General features: G+C 38.8%; 1 protein-coding gene across 8 annotated transcripts in view; it reads left to right on the top strand.

Annotated features, from left to right (window-relative positions):
• Positions 1-20,539, top strand: part of SIK3 (SIK family kinase 3) — a 310,884-nt gene that overhangs the window by 231,447 nt on the left and 58,898 nt on the right. The window lies entirely within an intron of this gene.

Raw genomic sequence — 20,539 nt, 5'->3', positions numbered from 1 at the left:
ATATTACCCTCTCCCCTCCTCCAACCTGACGTCCCCTGTTTTTTTTTTCAACTAAACCAAATCCCCCCCCCCAATCCAGTACACTGATTACTTGATTTTTTTTCCCCCATGAAGAAATTTTCTGTTGTGTGTAAATGCTCAGGCTATGAGTCAGTAGTTTTTGGCATTACTTCTCTATTAGCTTCTAGCAGGAAGTTCAGCCAGGGGTTGGAGTGATTGCTAAACACCGAGGACTTTGCAAGCCCCTTTTTAAAGAGTGAACTAATACAGTGACTCCTGGGAACTTTGAAACTCATCTGTCATCACTAGGATAGTCTTGAGATCCACACAGTATACTCTTGTTTTGTTCAATTCCAAATAAAGCTTTAGGGTCACATGATTTCAAGACTTTTGTATAAAAAAAGGAAGGTTAGTTACTTATTTCTGGCATATTACATTTTAACAGTCTCCTATAACAGTTTAAATCCTATTTATATAATGTCCTTATATTGGTGTTGATCTTTAGTTCTTTGAGTCATTTCTAGTAAGAATACCTGACAGTTTGCCCCCTCCCCATCCTTAGTCTATTGAGAAATTAATCAAGGGCCAAAATTATTTCTGTCCTTGGTCTTTGTCTCTAATTGCAAGTGCAATTATCAGGGTTGTGAGTCCTCAGAAGTTTTTCGGTTTTAAAATATATAGCATCTTTTCACAGTGTTTTCCGGTGAGGTGGTTTATTTATGATAAATATTTACCCACTTCACTTTTTTCTTCTGCCCCCCTACTTACAAGCTATTTACTTGTAACAACAATGAAGTGAAGCATAAATTACTCTTGGATGGATTGGCGTTATTTGTATGTGTATTGTATTACCTTAACAGAGACTGTGAGCATTGAAACTGGCTGCAGGCTATGCCTAATCTGTTTTGGATTGCATCTTGGTCAACCAAAAAGCAGTCAAGGGCATCACTCTGAAGTGATGGGCCAAATAAGAAAATTTCCTGTTGCAGTTGTCCCAGTTTTTTATTTAGTGCCACCCATTCTTGCCTCTGTCCCCTGACCACCTACACATGCCCAGTTGATGTTATAGTTTAAGAGATACAATATCATTACCCTGTATCCTTGGGCTCCTGATCTTGCTTAGAACAAAGAATTTCAACTCTCAAAATTGATAGTAAAGCTCTGGTATTTAAACCATCCCTAGAAGAAAAACATGTGGTTCAAATTAAGAATCTGCTGCTCCGTATTAAGAGAAAGGGATAAAGATACCATTTCAACCTGTAGATGAATGCTAACCAACCAGCGAGGGGTTGGGGGTTGGAAAAGAGACCTAAACAAATGACCATAGGCCTCACAATGAGAAAAACTCCGCCCATACAGGGTGTGAGTATCCATCTTAACCAGTTTCTTCCGTTGTTTCTTTTTTTTTTTTTTTTTTCCCTGTAAACTTTAGAATATTCATCATTTCATTGTTGAATCTAGGTCATAAATCTTTCCTGTTGCAAATAAACAGTAAGGGATATAAAGTATCTTTTGGGGCATCTTCCTATCTGAGCTTTTTCTGAAACTGCAGTGTTTTAGGTTTTTTTATTTAAGATGATATTTTAAAGTCTTTAAATTAAAATTTTAATTATAGAATAACAAACATACTATAGGAAATTCAAACAAAAGATTTTAAAATATTCAAACTGGAATCGCACATCCAAAATTAGTTACCATTTTGAATGCCCTTTTTTCCTTTGTCATTTCCCATAATTATAGTCAGTGTATACATAATTTTATGTGCAGTTTTTATCTTTTATATTATATCAAGTATTTTTCCCATGCTGCTCCATATAATTATATATTTTTAAATATGTTTTATTGATTATGCTGTTACAGTTGTCCCAATTTCCCTTCTCTCTGCTCCCCTCCACCTGATGGCCGACCTCCCTCCAGTTGTCCCCCGCTTTTAGTCCATGTCCATTGGTTGTGCATATAGTTCTTCTCAACCTATTCCTGTCTATTCCATTCCCTCCTACTATGCTTCTTAATTCCTATACCATCTCCCTCCCCTTCCCTGCTGACCTCCCCCCAGTATGTTCCCCATACCTATAGTTCTTTTCCTACTCTTGTTGCCTATTTAGTTGGCCTTTGTTTCGATTCCCTAGCTTCTGTTGTTGGTTCTTGTGATGCAGTTTTCATTTTAATGTTCATAGTTTTGATCCTCCTTCTTCTAAACTAGTCCCTTTCACATCTCATATAATAGTGAACTCCTTCAGTTTTATTTTGTCCTGGAAGCACTTTTTCTGCCCTTCTATTCTGAATGACAGTTTCGTTGGATAGAGTATTTGTGGCTGTAGGTTTTGGATTTTCATTACTTTGAATACTTCTTGCCAGTCCCTTCTTGCCTGCAGGGTCTCCCTTGAGAAGTCAGCTGATAGTCTAATTGGGATCCCTTTGTACATGATTCTTTTCTTCTCTCTTGCTGCTTTTAAGATTCTCTCTTTATCTTTAATTTTTGACAATTTGATTATAATGTGTCTTGGAGTGTTTCTCCCTGGGTCCAGTTTTTCTGGAACTCTCTGTGCTTCCTGGACCTGTAAGTCTGTTTCCTTTCCCAAGTCAGGGAAGTTCTGCTTCATTATTTTTCATATAATTTTTCAATTTCTAGTTCTTCTTCTTCAGAGAAGGAAAACTCTGACTCCAAAAAACCTCCGCTGCCTTGCGGCATACCTCTTCAGGGGAAAGGCTAAGGGAGTAAACCCCGACAGAAAATCCGGAGCCGGAGTCCCTAAGGCGGTTTGACGTTGTAGTCAACACCGGCAACTCCTGCGGCGCACCTGAAGCCAAGCTGTATTGACTCCGTCTTTCCCTTGGACCCTTCAGCTGCGAAGAGAGGGGGAGTCTGCTGCATGGGCAACAGCAGACCCTCCATATCACCCTGCCCAGGCTCTGTAGCTTCAGCTTCACTGGAGAGGACACTCCAGCGTCATCACAAGATGTCGATTCAACACAGGAGGAGACAGATACCGTGTCACTCCTGAGTTGGACTGCACAGTCATTCTCGGCAGTGCAGATAGACTCTTAAGAAGCTACACCATCGTCTCTCGAGACGGACGGCTGCCTACGATTGACTATATTTCCTATCCTGTGCTTCACATCCTTGTGACTATCTTATTTTTCAGTTACAGTTTACATTTAATATTATTTTGTATTAGTTTCAGTTGTATAGCATAGTGGTTAGATAGTCATATACTTTACAAAGTGATCTCCTCAGTATTTCAGATGCCCACCTGGTACCATATATAGTTATTACAATATTATTAACTATTTTCTCTACGCTCTTATTTTATATTCTGTGACTGTTTTGTAACTACCAATCTGTACTTCTCAATTCCTTCACCTTTTGTTTTAAAAGATTTTATTTATTATATTTATTTTTTAGAAAGAGAGGAAGGGAGGGAGAAAGAGAGTGAGAGAAACATCTATGTGCAAGAGAAACATCAATCGACTGACTCTCTGAGGCCGCCAACCAGGACCTGGCCCACATACCAGGCATGTGCCCCAACTGGGAATTGAACCGGTGACGTTCCACTTTGCAGGATAACACCCGACCCACTGAGCCACGCCAGTCAGGATTCCCTTCACCTTTTTCACCCTGCCCCCTAAACCTACCCCCCTCCTCAGGCAACTATCAGCCTGTTCTCTGTATCTGTGAGTCTGTTTCAATTTTGTTTGTTCATTTATTTTGTTCTTTATAGATCTCACATAAGTAAAATAATACGGCATTTGTTTTTCTCTGACTTAGTTCACTTAGCCTACTGCCCTCTAGGTCCATCCATGTTGTTGCAAATGGTAAAATGTCATTCTTTTTTTTATGGCTGAGTAATATTTCATTGTGTGTACGTAACACAACTTTTTTATCCACTTGTCCTTCTACTGATGGGCACTTGGGTTGCTTTTATATCTTGACTATTATAAATAATGCTGCAATGAACATGGGGTTGCATGTATTCTTTTGAATTAGTTTTTTGGGTTTTTTTTAGATATATACCCAGAAATGGAATTGCTGGGTCATAAGGCAGTTCATTTTTAATTTTTTGAGGAACCTCCACAGTGTTTTTCCACAGTGGCTGCACCAGTCTGCATTCCCACCAACAGTGCACTAGGGTTCCCTTTTCTCCACATCCTCGCCAGCACTTGTTTGTTGATTTGTTGATGATGGCCATTCTGACTGGTGTGTGGTTTTAATTTGCACTTCTCTGATGTTGATGAGTTTAGTATCTTTTCATATGTCTATTGACCATTTGTATGTCCTCCTTGGAGAAGTGTCTATTCAGGTCCTCTGTCCATTTTTAATTGGATTGTTGTTTTGATGTTGTGTAAGTTTTTAACTTTTTGTTTTTGGATATTAATGCTTTACCAGATGTACCATAATTTTATAAGAGCACAGAAATTCTTTATAGGGTTTTGGTGTTATCACTCTCTGCTCCTTCCTTTGACATTTGTTAGTGCACTTCAGAACTTACAAAGTATATTTACTTAGCCTTTTGAACATATACTGAATCTATTCTTTGCCTTAAATTTCTGGGGTTCTTTTCTTGTTTTTCACTTACACTGAAGTTTTCGTTCTTCTGTTTTATCTTTTATATTCCACCAGTGTCCAGCCTAATAGTGCTCTTCATCATGAGCCATGTGAACTTAAACTTTAACTTATGATAATGTAGTTTATTTTACTTGTGTGTCCCCAAATTAGAATGATCTTGGGCTGTCATAAGTTGATGTAACACAGCACTCTAGTATTCCTTTGGATGATGTTAGCTCTGGAAAACTAAATGACTACAAAGTGTGTAAGGTCTTAAAGAATTGATTAGGTTTTGTCCACTCACTGGCTTGTTACCTGTCAGGTTTGACTGATTAAAAGGTATAATAAAAATCGGTTCTATAAAAAGTTAGGGGAAAGTTAATATTATTTATCTGAAAGATTTGCCAAACTTGTGTCACCTATTAGTTACCCGGGTTTTTTGTTGTTGTTGTCTTGCTATCCAGGATTTGAGTATTTTTCCTCAGTTTTTTTTTTTTTTTGCCATCCATATTTTTTGATATGCTAATTTATCAAGCCTGTTTACCTTAAATTAGATATATTGAAGAAGAATAATGGAAATTAAGTCTTTTTTTAAAGTATATTTTATTGATTATGTTGTTACAGTAGTTCCAATTTTTTCCCCTTTGCTCCCCTCTGCCCAGTACCTCCCTTCCCTCCAGCAACCCCACCCCCCTTAGTTCATGTCCATGGGTCATGCATATAACTTCTTCAGCTTCACCCTTTCCTATATTATTCTTAACATCCCCTTTTCTATTTTGTACCTACCAATTATTCTTCTTAGTCCCTGCACCATTTCCCCATTTCTCCCCCTTCCCCCTCTCAGCTGATAACCCTTCAAATGATCCCATATCTATGATTCTGTTCCTATTCTGGTTTGCTTCATTGGATTTTGTTTTTATTTTTTAGATTCAGTTGTTGATAGCTGTGAGTTTGTTGTCATTTTAGTGTTCATAGTATTTTGATCTTTTTCGTAAGTGAGTCCCTTTGACATTTTATATAATAATGGCTTGGTGATGATGAACTCCTTTCGCTTCACCTTGTCTGGGAAGCATTTCATCTGCCCTTCCATTCCAAATGATAGCTTTGCTGGATAGAGTAATCCTGGTTGCAGGTTGCCTTTCATCACATTGAATACTGCTTGCCAGTCCCTTCCTGCCTGCAAAGTGTCCTCTGAGAAATCAGCTGATAGTCCTATAGGCATCCCCCTGTAGGCAACTCTCTGCCTCTCTCTTGCTGCCCCCAGGACTCTGTCCTTATCTTTCACCTTTGGCATCTCAGTCATGATGCGTCCTGGTGTGGTCCCCTCTGGGTCCAGCTCGCTCAGGACCCTCTGTGCTTCCCAGACCTGTATGTCCATCTCCTTCACAAAATTTGGGAAGCTTTTCTCATTTTTTTCAATTCTTGCTTCCTCATTTTGCACTGGTTGACTATTTTTTTTCTTCCTTATGCTCCAAATTATTGTTTTGAACCCCCGTTTCCTTCCCGTCACCATTGGTTTTGTGTGGATTTTTCTTCGTTTCACTCAGCATAGCCTTCACTTCTTCTCTTATGCGTTTGCCGTACTCGAGCATATCCATCAAGCTTGTGAGCATCTTTATCACCAGAGTTTTGAATTCTGCGTCTGTTAGGTTGGCTATCTCCTCGTCGCTTAGTTCTCCCACTGGAACCTTGATCCGTTCCCCCTTTTGGGCCATACTTCTCTGTCTCCTCACTCTGACAGGCTCCTGTGTTCATTTGCCTCTGCATCCCAGGTAGAGCTGTCACTCCTGTTATGTTGTAAGGGGCGGAGCCTTAGGGATTCCTCAGTACAGGGTGACCTGTTTCACCACGTTGTGGCGCTGTATGTGGGGGAGGGGTCCGAGAGGGAACAATGCTGCCTGCCCAGCACTTGCCCCATTTCCAAGCACCTCTTCCACTTCTGTACCAGACTGGCGCCCCTCTAGCTGCTGCCCTGGCCATCGTTCCCAGAACGGGTGGGTCTGTGGACGTTCTAAGACCGTGGAGGCCCTTTAAACAAGTGGACTCGGCTGAGAGACTGGCTGTTTCTGCTTCTACGCCAACCCCCACTGATCTGCACAGTCAGAAACAATGAGTCTTGATTTTCCCAGTGCTTGGACAGTGGGCTGTGAGGTCTGGTGAGGAGCTGGGAACGCTTCCCAGGTGTCCCCCCTGACTTTTTGAAATGTGCCTGCCTGCACTGCTGCCGCTGCTGTACCACGCCACGTCCTCTCAGCCCCGGCTCTGCCCCTCCTACCTGTCTGGATGAGTGTTTTTTCTTTATATCTTTGTTTGCTGGACTTCCATGCAGTTTGATTTTTCTGGAACTTCTGGTTGTGTCTAGTTTTGAGGTAGTTATAGTCCTTCTTAGTTGTGGAAGGAGACACAGAGTGTCTGTCTAGACCTCCATCTTGGCCAGAAGTCCTTTAATCTTTGTATTAATAACTCTTGTTCAATTAGAGGAGACAGTGACATTATACACAAAAAGTAATTTTTAAGTTAAAGTAATGTGTCTTAGTACAGTCAGGCTGCTATAACGAAATACCACAGACTTGTGGATAGCTTACAGCCAACAGAAATTTATTGCTCGCAGTTCTGAAGGCTGGGAATTTCAAGATTATGACTCCAGCATACTTGCCTTCTGGTAAGAGCCATTTTTCTGGTTCAGAGCCAACACCTGCTCACTGTGACCTCATACTGTGGGAAAAGCTAGAGATCTCTCGAGAGCCTCTTCTCTAAGGGCGCTAATTTCATTTGTGAGGACTACACTCTTATGACCTAAACACCTCCCAAAGGTCCCATCCTCTAATTTCATCATTTTAGGCATTAGGATTTCAATATATGAATTTTGGGGGACACAGACATTCAGACTATAACATAATATGTATGCTATCTTTGTCCTTAGTATGAGTTATTGGGAAATGTTTTTTCATTTTTTTGTTGTTGTTCTATTACAGTTGTCCCATCTTTCCCCCATTGCTCTCACCTGCCCTGCCCACCTTCCCCCTCTTCCACAGTCAATCCCCACCGAGTTGTCCATGTCCATGGGTCATTTATCCTTGTTCCTGAGAAATATTTTATTATGAGTAATACTAACATTTTTAATTATGTTAACTATTGCTTATATCTAATTGCTGTTATATTATGACAGTTAATTATGCATATTATTAAAATATTTACTTTTAAGTTGTAATTAGACTTTATCATTGTATATAACGTTTTTAGTTTGCTGTTTTCAACAAAAACTTCAGTGGGATCCTTGTTTTAGCAAGAAGTTCCCAGTTTCTACCCTCTTAACTGTTAATGAAGGGCTGCTCTAAATTCTTATACATTTATTTCTTTTTATACTTATTTCCCTTTTTTCTTTTTCTCCTTCCCTCTCTGATTTTAATCAGTGGATCATTTGTAAGATATTTATCTTCCCTCATACAAAACATTTTTCTAAGCAATAGGAAATCAGTGGTGAGTGAAACAGCCTGATACCTGCCCTCCCAAGCCCTCTGATAATGGAGCTTAGATCTTAGTGAATGTCTCTGAACAACAAGAAATCTATGGAATGAGGGAGAAAAAGGAATCTGTTCTCTTATCTTTCTCCCATCGCTTATTATGAGATATTATGTATATACACAGAAATGTGCTTCAACTGTATATGCACACTTTAATAAGTCACTGTAAAGCAGACACCTGTGCAGTTACCACTTATATCAGGAAATACTAATTTCATCAGCTCAGATCACACACCCCCATCACACCTTCATCCTTCCCCCAAAAGATAATCACGACCTCCTTGGTTTTCTTGTTACTAACTTGCCTTATGTAAAGGTTTTTTTTTTTTTTTTTTTTAAAGTAGTCTTACCACCTGTCTAATGCATCCCTCAGGAGTGTCGTTCTGAGGGTTGCTGTTTATACTGAACATAATGTGCAATTGCCCATATTAAATGTAGTTTGGCTTTGAATTTTATGTGAATGAAATCATGCTAAGTATATTTTGTATCTTATTTCACACAGCACTATGTTTGTGAACTTCAGCCATGTTTGTTCACTTTTATTTCTACATAGTATTTCATAATATGAATGTACCACAACTTATTTATTCATTGTATCTTCTGATGGCTGTTTGGATTGCTTTCAGTTTGGAGCTCTTACTAACAGCTATAAAACATTCTTAAGCGTTTATCTTATTACATTCTCAAGCATTAATGTTGATTTATAAACATTTAAGAGTGTAAACCTAGTAGTAAATTTGCGGTTCATACAGTAATATCTGTTTTCAGCCTTTACTTGACAATACCAAACCTAGTGTTGGGCCTGGGTGAGTGTTCCCATTTCTGCATGTCTTCCCAGTGCTGGGTATTATTATATTTTGGGGTTTTGTCAGTCTGGTGAGTTTGTAATGTTTATCTCATTGTGGTTTAGTTTTTCTATTTTTCTCTTTGATTATGAGGTTGATGAGCTTCTTTTCATATCTGTTGGCCTTTTTTGTGAAGGTCTGCTTATCTATCTTTTGCCCATTTTTCTACTGAGTTGTATGCTTTAGTAGTAAGATATGAGTCTTTTGTTTTATGTTTATAAATATTTTCTTTGATTGTGGTTTCTCATGTCACTCTTTTTAAATGTCTTTAAATGGCCCTGACTGATGTGACTCGGTTAGGGCATTGTCCTGTAACCAAAAAGGTTGCGGGTTCAATACCTGGGCAGAGCACTTACCTGAGTTGTGGGTTCTGTTCCCAGTCTAGGTGTGTATGTGAAGCAACCAGTCGATGCTTATCTTTCTTTCTCGTTCCCTCCTCTCTCCCTTCCTCTCTCTTTAAAAACAATTTTTAAAAAAGATATTTAAATGAATAGACATTTTGGTATAAGTTTAATGTAACCAAATACACCACTTTTTCTTTATAATTAGTGCTTTGCATTTTTTAAAGTTCTTTGTTTATTAATCCTTTCATGAAAAATCTGCATGATCACCAAAGATAATGTCTCTGAAGAATCTTTACTCATTCTATTGTTCAGTCTCCAGCTCACAACCAGACATTTCACTTCTTTTTGCCAGCACCAACATTGGCCTTTGCAGTCTCCCTGACTTTCTTCATTTCATTCTGTTCTTGCATTCCTTTTCTGTTTTCTTGAGGTCTTCATCTCATACAGGTCATGTCTTGCAAGTCTATATATGGACTAATTTTTCTTTGCGTAATCTAAGGAATCATAAATCAAGGCAAAGCCAGTTGTCTCGCCACCACCAAAATGGGTTCTGAATCCAAACACAAAGATGACATCTGGTGTGGTCTTAAACATTTTGGCTAGTTTTTCCCAATTTTATGTCTTCAGTATGGTTGCCTCCTCAGGGTGAAGGATATCAGTGACCATTTGTTTCCACTGAAGTAATCTGTTGATCATGAACTTCCTGGCCCAGATAGTTACTGTGTCATTCATGATGGTAGCCAATCTACAAGCAGCCAGGGAGGAAAAGACCAGTGCCTTGCACAAGTTTCTTTTCTAAGGAATCTTTCCATCCCCCAAGGCTATAAAGACATTCTCCTTTACTGCTTTATGAAAACTTGATATAGTTTTACATTAAGTCTGGGATTTATGTGGAATTTATTTTAGGATATAGCGTGAGGAAGGTGTCCTCTTTAAATTTTTTCCATGTGGAAAACCAGTTGCTGAAGATTATGCCATTTCTTGAAAAATTTATTCCTTTCCCACTGATATACAGTGCCTACCATTCTTTTCAGTGCACTGTTTTTAGAGAAACATGTTAAACACATAGTATTTCTCAAACAGTATTTGCCTTTGGGAGTTACATAAGCAGAACATAATGTTGACAGTCAAAAACAAAAGGAAAAACAGTAGACTATAATAATTTAGGAATTTGGAAGTTGTATAAAATTAGTTATGGGATCTACCTTTGCCTCATTATAAACACATATATGATGCTAAAACCATAGTAAGGGCGTGGCCTTCAGGGCATCCAGGCTGGCATTATAGGCTGGGCCTTGTTCTTAATTTTTTTTTTTTTTTTTTTTACTTTAAACTTGTGCATATTATTTAAGGAACCTCGTTTTTCCAGACATAAAACAAAAATAATTGCTCATCTCAATGAGGTAATACATACAATGTACAAAAAGACAGCACTTGAGTGCGCTTTAAAAAATATCTATTTGCTTTATTCAATATCATTCAAAGTGCTGCACAGATGAGGAGATTGCTGCACTGAGTGAGATGAATCAAAGATAATCTAGTTCTAGGTTCTTCCAAGATACCTGGCTTCCTCCAGGGTTCTTGCTACTCAGCTGCATGGTTATGTTGTTCATTTTTAAGTACCTTGAATGAATTTACTAATACTTCAGAATTATTGTTTATTGGTTGTCATCAGACATGATTTAAAAAATGCCTTATTTTATTCAGTGTTTACATTTTAGATGATTCAGAATAAATCTGGGTTATGTTCCCAGTCCATTCCTATGACTTAATATGTCTTTATAACAAACTAATAAAAATTGTATGGGGAAATTATACCATTTCTCATCTAGAGTAATTATAGTTTTACCCAGATAAAAATTGTATAATATCATACTTGGATGACATTCTGTGACTGTTGCAGACCATCTTTTCCTTCTTTGAAATGCCTTTCTCTTCTCTTAGCTTCCTTATGATAATGATATTTTTCTGATTTTCTTTCTTTAAGAAGAAAATCACCCTGTGTTTCTCCTTTTTTGCCGCATTCTCTTTTTATTCCTGCACCTGTAGAACAGGAAGTACTACAGGTGTTTGCTAAGCCTTAATTCCCAGCCATTTCTTTTTCTCTACTTATTTAGAAAAAAATTTTTTTAAATTCATTATTCAACTCCACAAAACATCTTCATTTGACTTTCTTCTTACCTTCTTCAGTTCAAGGCATAACAAAAAAATATATATATTTTTTTCTTCCCAAACCAACTTATACATTCCTGAGTCTTTCATCTATGTAGACGTGAGTGATAATATTCTCTGCTTTTCCTGTTTTTCCATCCCCTATGTTCAGTGTATCTTCATGTACTGTTCAATCTTTCTTCAGATTGTCTTTCTCATTTTAATTATCTTTACTTTATCACAGGCTTTAACACTGCACACATAATCTAGTCTTGCTTTCAGTTTAATTTTGCTACATCACCTGCTTGCTCCGAGAGTTTTGATGACTCTTCATTGCCTATAAGAGTGGTTCTCAAACCTCTTCAGAAAGAATTCTGTTTTGTTTGCTATTTATATTCACGTATCTAAATTATTTTCAGGAGCCCTGGCTGGGTGGCTCAGTTGGTTGGAGCATCACTTTGTACATCAAAAAGTTTTGAATTTGTTTCCCATTGAGAGCACATACCTGGGTTGCAGGTTTGACTGCCAGTTGGATTTCATAAGGAAGGCAACCAGTTGATGTTTGTTTGTTTGTTTGTTGTTTCTTTCTCTCTTTCCTTCCTTCCTTCCCTCTCTCCCCCCTCCCTTCCTCTCTTCTTCCCCCTCTCCCTTTCCGCCTCCCTCTTCCTCTCTCTCAAATCAATAAACATATCCCAAGGTCAGGATTAAAAAGAAGAAAAAAAAAAGAGTGAGGGCAATATTTAAAAAATATATTTCCAGGAGGTTCAGTAGTTAAAGGCTTTGTGGATCATTCTAAATTCATTTATTAAATGACACCAGTGATTTTTGATGTACAGACAGCATACATCAATGGTTGGAGAGAGAACAAGGAGATGGGGTGGGTGATACTACTGATTAGATGTAAGTAGTTAGCAGAATAGGAGTTTTTTATTTAGGTGGTAAGTTCAGAAATGCTTATTGCAAACTAAAAATAACTACTAGAAGAAAACCTAGTGAATCTTTGTGACCTTGGTTTAGGCAGTGATTTCTTAGATATGACATCAAAAACATAAATGACAAAAGAACATTTAGATAAATGGAACTTCATCAAAATCAGAAGCTTTTGTGCATCAAAGGACACCATCAAGAAAGTGAAAAAAGAAACTTCCAGCCAAGATGAAGACATAGGTAGACACGCTTCACCTCCTTGCACAACCATAAGAAGGATCAGAACTCACCTCAAAACAAAACACAACCAGAACTTCCAGGAAATCAAACTGTATGGAAGTCCAACAGCCAAGGATTTAAAGAAGAAATATTTTTACATGTGGGTAGGAGGGGCAGAGATAGGGAGCTGGAGGAGGGAGAATGTGGTATGGTTCCCACAAGGCAGTGGTGGTGGCCAGTGAAACGGGTGGTCCTACATTCATGTGTGGCAGATAAAAGCCAGGAGGACACCTGGGGAGTGATAACAACCCCAGGCCAGACCGTGCAGCCCAGGGTTCTAGAGCTGCGAAAATAAAGCCTTATTGCTTCTGGCTGTGAAAACCAGTGGGAGTGGGCCAGCGGAAGAAACTGCCCGTCTCTCAGGAGTGTCCATTTAGAGGGCCCCCACAGCCCTAGAACACATGCAAATCCACTGACTCTGGGAACCACTGCTAGAGGGGTGCCAGTCACATGCAGGAAGTGGGTGAAGTGAGTGGAAATGGGGTGAGTGCTATGACCCCTCCCCCACATACAGCACCACAAAGCGGTGAAATAGGTTGCCCTGCCCTGGCGAATACCTGAGGCTCCACCCCTTAAAATGTAACAGGGGAGCAAAGACAGGGAATCAAAGCAGCTCTACCTAATACACAGAAACAAACACAGGGAGGCTGCCAAATTGAGGAAACAAATATGGCCCTAAAGGATGAAAACAAAACTCCAGAAAAAGAACTAAGTGAAAAGGAGATAGCCAACCTATCAGATGCAGAGTTCAAAACACTGGTGATAAGGTTGCTTAGAGAACTTATTGATTACGGCAAACGCATAAGGGAATAAATGAAAGCTCCACTAAGTGAAATAAAAGAAAATCCACAGGGAACCAATAGTGAAGGGAAAGAAACAGAGGTTGAACTCAATGATTTGGAACATATGGAATAAATAAACAGTCAACCTGTACAGAATGAAGAAACAAGAATTCAAAAAAAAACAAGAGAAAAAGAAGACTGGGGATTGGGGGGCATCTCCAAATGTACCAACATCCAAATCATAGGGGTGTCAGAATGAGAAAAGGAAGAGCAAGAAATTGAAAAATTATTTGAAAAAATAATGAAAGAAAACTTCCTAATCTGATGAAGGCACAGACTAGACCCAAAGAGGACCACACCAAGACATATCATAATTAAAATGCCAAAGATTAAAGATACAGGGAGAATCATAAAAGCAACAAGAGAAAAGAATAGAGTTACGTACAAAGGAGTTCCCATAAAACAATTAGCTGATTTCTCAAAAGACATTGTGCAAGCAAGAAGAAACTGGCAAAAAGTATTCAATGTGATGAAAAGCAAGGGCCTACAACCAAGATTACTCCATCCAGCAAAGCTATCATTTAGAATGGAAGGGCAGATAAAGTGCAAGGGTAGATAAAGTGCTGCCTAGACAAGGTAAACTTACAGTAAGGAGTTCATTGTCACCAAACATTTATTATATGAAATGCTGAAGGGACTTATTTAAGTAAAAGAAGATCAAAACTATGAACAAAAAAATGACAAGGCTTATAACTATCAACAACTGAATCTGAAAAACAAAAACTAAGCAAACAACTAGAACAGGAACAGAACCATAGATATAGAGATCATATGGAGGGTTATCAGCTGGGAGGGGGAAGAGGAAGAATAGGGGCAAAGGTACAGGGATAAAGAAGCATAACTGGTAGGTACAGAATAGACAGGGATATTAAGAATAGTAAAGGAAATGGAGAAGTCAAAGAACTTACATGTACGGCCCATGGACATAAACTAAGGGGGTTTTACTGGGGGAGGAAAGGGGTCCTGGGCAGAGGGGGTCAAAGGGAAAGAAATTGGGACAACTGTAATAGCATAATCAATAAAATATACTTCTGAAAAAAGAAAGTAAAAAGATAATCTATAGAATGGAAGAAAATATTTGCAAATGATATCAATGGATTTGTATACAGAATATAAAAAGAGTTCTTACAACTGAGTAATAACACAACCCAGTTTTTGACTGGGCAAAATATTTGAATAAACATTTATCCAAAGAAAGATACACAAACGGTCAGTAAGCACATTAAATGATAATCAACATCATTAACAGCCAGGAAAATGCAAATCAAATCCATAGTAAGATACCACATGACCCTAATTAAGATGACTAATTAAAAAAAAAAAATATGGAGAAACTGGAACCTTTGTATATTGTTGGTGGGACTGTAAAGTGATACACACACTTTGGCTAACAGTTTCAGCAGTTCCTCAAAAGGCTAAACATGGAGTTACCATACCATATGATCCAGTAATTCCACTCCTAGGTATATACCCGAGAAATTAAAACTTAATCCACAAAAAAAGCTTACATGAATGTTCAAAGCAGCATTACTCATAATACTGAAAAGTAGAAGCAACCTAAATAATCATCAGCTAATGAATGGATAAATAAAATTGGTATATCCATACCATGGAATATTATTCAGCAATAAAAAAGGAACTGCTGATACATGCTACAACATGGTGAAAACATGCTAAATGAAAGAAGCCAGTCACAAAACATCACATATTGTATGATTGTTTTTTAAAGATTTTATTTATTTTTCAGAGAGAGGGGAAGGGAGGGAGAAAGGGAGAGAAACATTGATGTGTGAGAGATACATTGATTGGTTGCTTCTCTCATACCTTCATCCAGGGACCTGGACTGCAACCCAGGCATGTGCCCGGACTGGGAATCTTAACAGGCAACCTTTTGGTTCACAGGCTGGCACTCAACCCACTGAACAACAGCAGCCAGGGCAGTATCATTCCTTTTATATGAAATGTTCAGAATAGAGAAATTCATAGAGACAGAAAGCGATTGGCTAGGGCTGGATATTTGTAGAAAAAGTTGAGGAGGGGAAATGGAGAGTGACTGCTAATTAGTTTGGAGTTTGGGGGGAGGGTGAGGAAAATGTTCTGAAAATGATTGAGGTAATGGTTGCAGAACTGTATGAATACAGTAGTCCCTCTCTATATCACGGTTCACTTATCATGGCCTCCCTGTATCGTGGGATTTTAAAAAATAATTATATTTAATTATGGTGGATTTTTCACTATATTGCAGGATTTCGCAGTACTGTATATGTATGTTGCTAAAGTTACGTAGGTTTAAGAGTGTATAATATGTTTAAGAACATAAGTATTGTTTATAAAAGTGTGGAAAAGGTTAATAAGGGAGTGGGAAAGTTTAATAAGGGACTGGGAACGGTTTATAAGTGTGTGGGAAGGGTTTATAAAGCCTTAACATACGTATAAATACTAAAATAAATGTAAGGTTCCTACTTCGCGGATTTTCACCTATCGTAGGGGGGTCTAGAACATAATACCCGCGAGAAGTTAGGGAATACTGTATACTAAAACACCACTGAAGAGTATTTTAAAGGGTGAATTTTATAGGATGTGAAATGTATCTCAATAAGTCTATAGAAAAAAATTAAAAGCAAGCAAGCCATGAATAGAGCAGTGGTGAGACTGTGTCATGAACCAAAGATGATAATTCATAATCAATTTTTGTATCTAAAGTCTAATAAAATTTTTTAAAAAGATTTATTTATTTTGTTTTTTTTTGAGAGAGGGGAAGAGAGGGAGAGAAAGAAACATCGATCAGTTGCCTCTCACACACCCCCAACAGGGTACCCAGCCCATCACGCAGGCATGTGTCCTGACTGGGAATCTTAACTGGAAACCTTTCGGTGTGCGGGATGACACCCAACCTACTGAACCATACCAGTCAGAGCTAAAGTCTAATAACTTTTTTTAACTATTTGGAAAAAAGAAAGAGAAAACACTAGTTCACAGGATGAAGTCTAAGGTTCTTATTCTATAATTTAAAGCTATATTTTATCTGGCTAATGCTACTATGTAATCTGATTTCTTGCCAATACATACCTCTGCAAACCCCACATCATACCTGGGGCAGTGTCTTTGTTGTTGCTTGAAGTTAGCACACTAGTTTCAAGTGATGCACCTTTGCGGTGCTGTCCCCCATCCATTATTCAGAATACCCTTTTCGCATTCCCCCTCTGCCTCCTTAGAAACTAGCTATTCAACTAAGTCCTGCTTCCTTTTTAAATCCTTCCATAGGAACATATATTTTCTGCCTTTGGTTCTTTCATAGGAACCAACATACTGCTATATCCATTGGAAGACTTCCATATATACATGTTGTATTTTGAGTGAAGGAAATGGAGGAACCAACTTAGAAATTATTAAAGAGACGTTAGGAATAAAAAGCTTTAGTAAGTAATGGAAGGCATTATGAATAAGAACAGCTCCAGAGCCAAAATAAGATGAATGAAATTATGGTTTTCTAGGTTCAAGGTAACTGAGGAAACTTCAATTCTAAGAGCTCTTGTTTCCCTGCTGCTTTGGCATTTCTGATCCAAAACAGCGAGAGAATTCTTCCTCGTTCATCTTACCCATTGCTTTAAATTTTGTTGTGATCATTTTCTCTTCCAAGTTGGGTCATCTTGCAGTTTTTCCAGTTGTCTATATGTGTAGATTACTAATAACCAATAAAAGTCTTAATAATACTGTTCCATGTCTGTCTATTCCCCAGTTGCCCCATTCCACCTCACTTCCTACCATGTATCCTGGCAGCATTCCCCTAGTACTTTCCTAAACTACCAGCAAAACCCAAAATATACTGGTCTGACTTTTCAATGCTTTTATTTTTCCTTCCAGTCTTCTTAAAATGTGTAGCAAAATGATCCTAAGTGCAAGCAATTGAGAGAATAAAAAGGAGATATTCTTCCCATCCCAGTTATTTAGTCCCTGAAGTATTGATTAGAAGGAGCTAAATGATATCACCTAATACAGGAATCTAATGAACAAAACAAACTAGCAAAATAGAACCAGAGGCATGGAAACAAGGAACAGACTGACAGTGACCGGGGGGCAGGGGGAGGGTGAGAAGGAGGGAAAGAAGGGGAAGGGTCTAGTCAAGGAACTAATATAAATGACCCATGGACATGGGAACAGGGTGGGGATTGACTGTGGGAGAAGGGGCAGGGGAGAACAATGGGGGAAAGATGGGACAACTGTAATAAAACAACAACAGCAGCAACAAAGGAAAAATAAAGGAGCTGAACTTTCAAAATGAGTTCCAGATTTAGTATATGTTAATGATTTGAGGTTTCTCCTACATCCATAATTTAAATTTTGAGGAAATAAGTTATGTTATAGGTGAATTACAATGACCTAGCCAGAATTTTAACAAGCTGCACAGAAATATTGAAGATAAATGTGAAATACTGATGAATAGGCACTAGCAATAAAGATAAAAGAGCAGCATACTTTTAATAAAACTGGCAATTTATGGTAATACATATATTGAAGCAGGAGGGAGGGTCAGATCCTGTTAGGTTTGATATATTGAAGAATGTGTATTGGGGTATCCCAGCATCTTTTGCTGAGGGAAGTTGGCCTTGATGGGAAAAAACAGGTGTCATAGTGGGCAGGGAGAAGCAGATTTTGCTTATATGTGCAACATCTTTAGATTCAGGACTAAGAACAAAACTTGGAATGATTATAGGAGACCCCTGGACAGGTTTGCAGGATTAGTAAGGTTTTTGCTTGGTATGTTATAGAAAATAAGAGCAAAGAGGGGTAGTTTTGATGATGAATCTTACTGAATATTAAATCTTGCTGTTGGGCATTGGGTCTAGCTGTGAAAGCCAGGTGTTTGGCTGTGACATGCTGGGGATGCATATGCTTCACCAGAAGTGGCTGCCTCTGTCAGGCCCACTTCATATCATTCATTCTTGCATACTCATTTCTCATATAGGTACCTAATGGCAATCTAAGCCTGTAGCCATAGCTGTAAGTAGTTCCCTTTGATACTGTTTTCTTTGTAAAGATTTCCTGTTTGGTAGATAGAATAAGCAAACGCAGGCCTTTAACTTTGTGTCTTCCCCTCCCCAGCAGAGTGAAATGGTAGAAAGGTTAGTCTTTGTAGGTGGAGCATTTGTGATTCAAAATGAGACATTTCCTATGTTAGGAAAATTTAGTCAACTGGTTTCAATTCATTGCTTGGCCTCTTCACAGGAGAGGCATATATTTTCCATTGAGGAATGACAGCATTTGATTTCTCAAAGTAGCCATAATGAGATTCTAATGATGATCCTGACCTCTAAGCCCCTTGTGATCATTAATTTTAGAACCTTAGGAGGGATGGCTAGAAGGTAGAGGCTCTGGTAGCTGACCAGCTACCATTGTCAGTATGAGATGGCTCCAATAGCCAGGAGGTGATTAGAGGTTTGGCCCAATGATTTTATTACAGTTTCATTCAGTGACCCTTTCTTGAGTGCCTGCTATGTATGGAAATACTGTGTGGAGGTTAGGATAAATGAAATGATATTCCTCCCGTTTACTGACTACTAGAAGGATTAAACACATAATATATAACTAAGTATAATATAAGGCAGAGTTGTGATTGAGATGTAGAGGCATGAACAAAGGACTGTGGAAGCACAGAGGAGGAAATCACTGACATGGTATTTTGTGGAGGAAGTCAGTTAAGGCTTCATATAGGAAGTAATACTTGGCTGGTCCTTGAAATAGTGATGTTTCATTTGTAGAAAGAAAAAGAAAAGGCATGGAACAGAAAGGAAATAGCATAAGTCAGGCACATAAACACAGGATGTGAGTAGCCTATTAATTCTAGAATGGCAAGGGAAAGGTAGGGTGTTGTTGAGGGACTATAAATGACAACGCTGAGGTTTAGACTATTCTGTAAGCAGAAAGCAGCCACCAAATGTTTTTGAGCAAGAAGGTAACACAGTGTGACTTATCTGATGTTCACTGTGCAATGAATGGATGGCTTAGAGAGAAATAATAGATATAGGTAAGAAGCAATAGCATTAATATATGTCAGATGATAAGGGTATGAACTGAGATGGTAGGAATATAAAGAGAAAGGAAGATATAGGTGCAAGGCACATATACAGGGGAGAAGCAATAAAGTTTTACCAGTTTGAAATGGGAGGTGAGGAAGAAAGGAAAGATGATGCCAGTGCTTCTAGTGACTGGGATGGTGATGCCATTAATGACCATGGGCCTATCACAGGAAGAGCAGATTTGATTTTGGAAAATGATGAGTTTGAGGTGTTCCTTTCCAGGCAAGTATTAGAAGTTCATGTCAAGAACTTAACAGTTGGGACTAGAGTCAGAGATAAGAATTTGTAGAATTTTTACCAAGGAAATGATAGTGGGACCAGAAGACTTAGCCCTGAGAAAAAATGTGGAGCAAGGAGACAGTGAAAATCAACACATGCCTTACTAGAAAATACCTTCTCTAGATGGTAGAAAGAAGAAAAGCAAATAGCAAAAGGAAACAGTTGTCAATGAGAATTAAACTAGGAAGGGGAGAAAAGAATTTCAGAGAGCAGGGAGTTCAGAGAGTTGTCACAGCTTCTGAGCATTTTCAGATGCTGTGACCACAGGGAATGTGGTAGATCTGGAGCAGGAGGGAATTCCAGCCTGTTGTCGTCGGCAGCCGTCCGTCTCGAGAGACGATGGTGTAGCTTCTTAAGAGTCTATCTGCACCGCCGAGAATGGCTGTGCAGTCCGACTCGGGAGTGACATGGTATCTGTCTCCTCCCGTGTTGAATCGACATCTTGCGATGACGCTGAAGCTACAGAGCCTGGGCAGGGTAATATGGAGGGTCTGCTGTTGCCCATGCAGCAGACCCCCCCTCTCTTCGCAGCTGAAGGGTCCAAGGGAAAGACGGAGTCAATACAGCTTGGCTTCAGGTGCGCCGCAGGAGTTGCCGGTATTGACTACAACATCAAACCGCCTTAGGGACTCCGGCTCCGGATTTTCTGTCGGGGTTTACTCCCTTAGCCTTTCCCCTGAAGAGGTATGCCGCAAGGCAGCGGAGGTTTTTTGGAATCAGAGTTT

This window comes from Furipterus horrens, unplaced genomic scaffold (assembly GCF_987537825.1).
Source record: "Furipterus horrens unplaced genomic scaffold, mFurHor1.1.pri manual_scaffold_2, whole genome shotgun sequence".
Taxonomy (NCBI): domain Eukaryota; kingdom Metazoa; phylum Chordata; class Mammalia; order Chiroptera; family Furipteridae; genus Furipterus; species Furipterus horrens.
The sequence above is the reverse complement of the archived record's forward strand: the minus strand, read 5'-3'. Positions and strand labels throughout refer to the sequence as shown.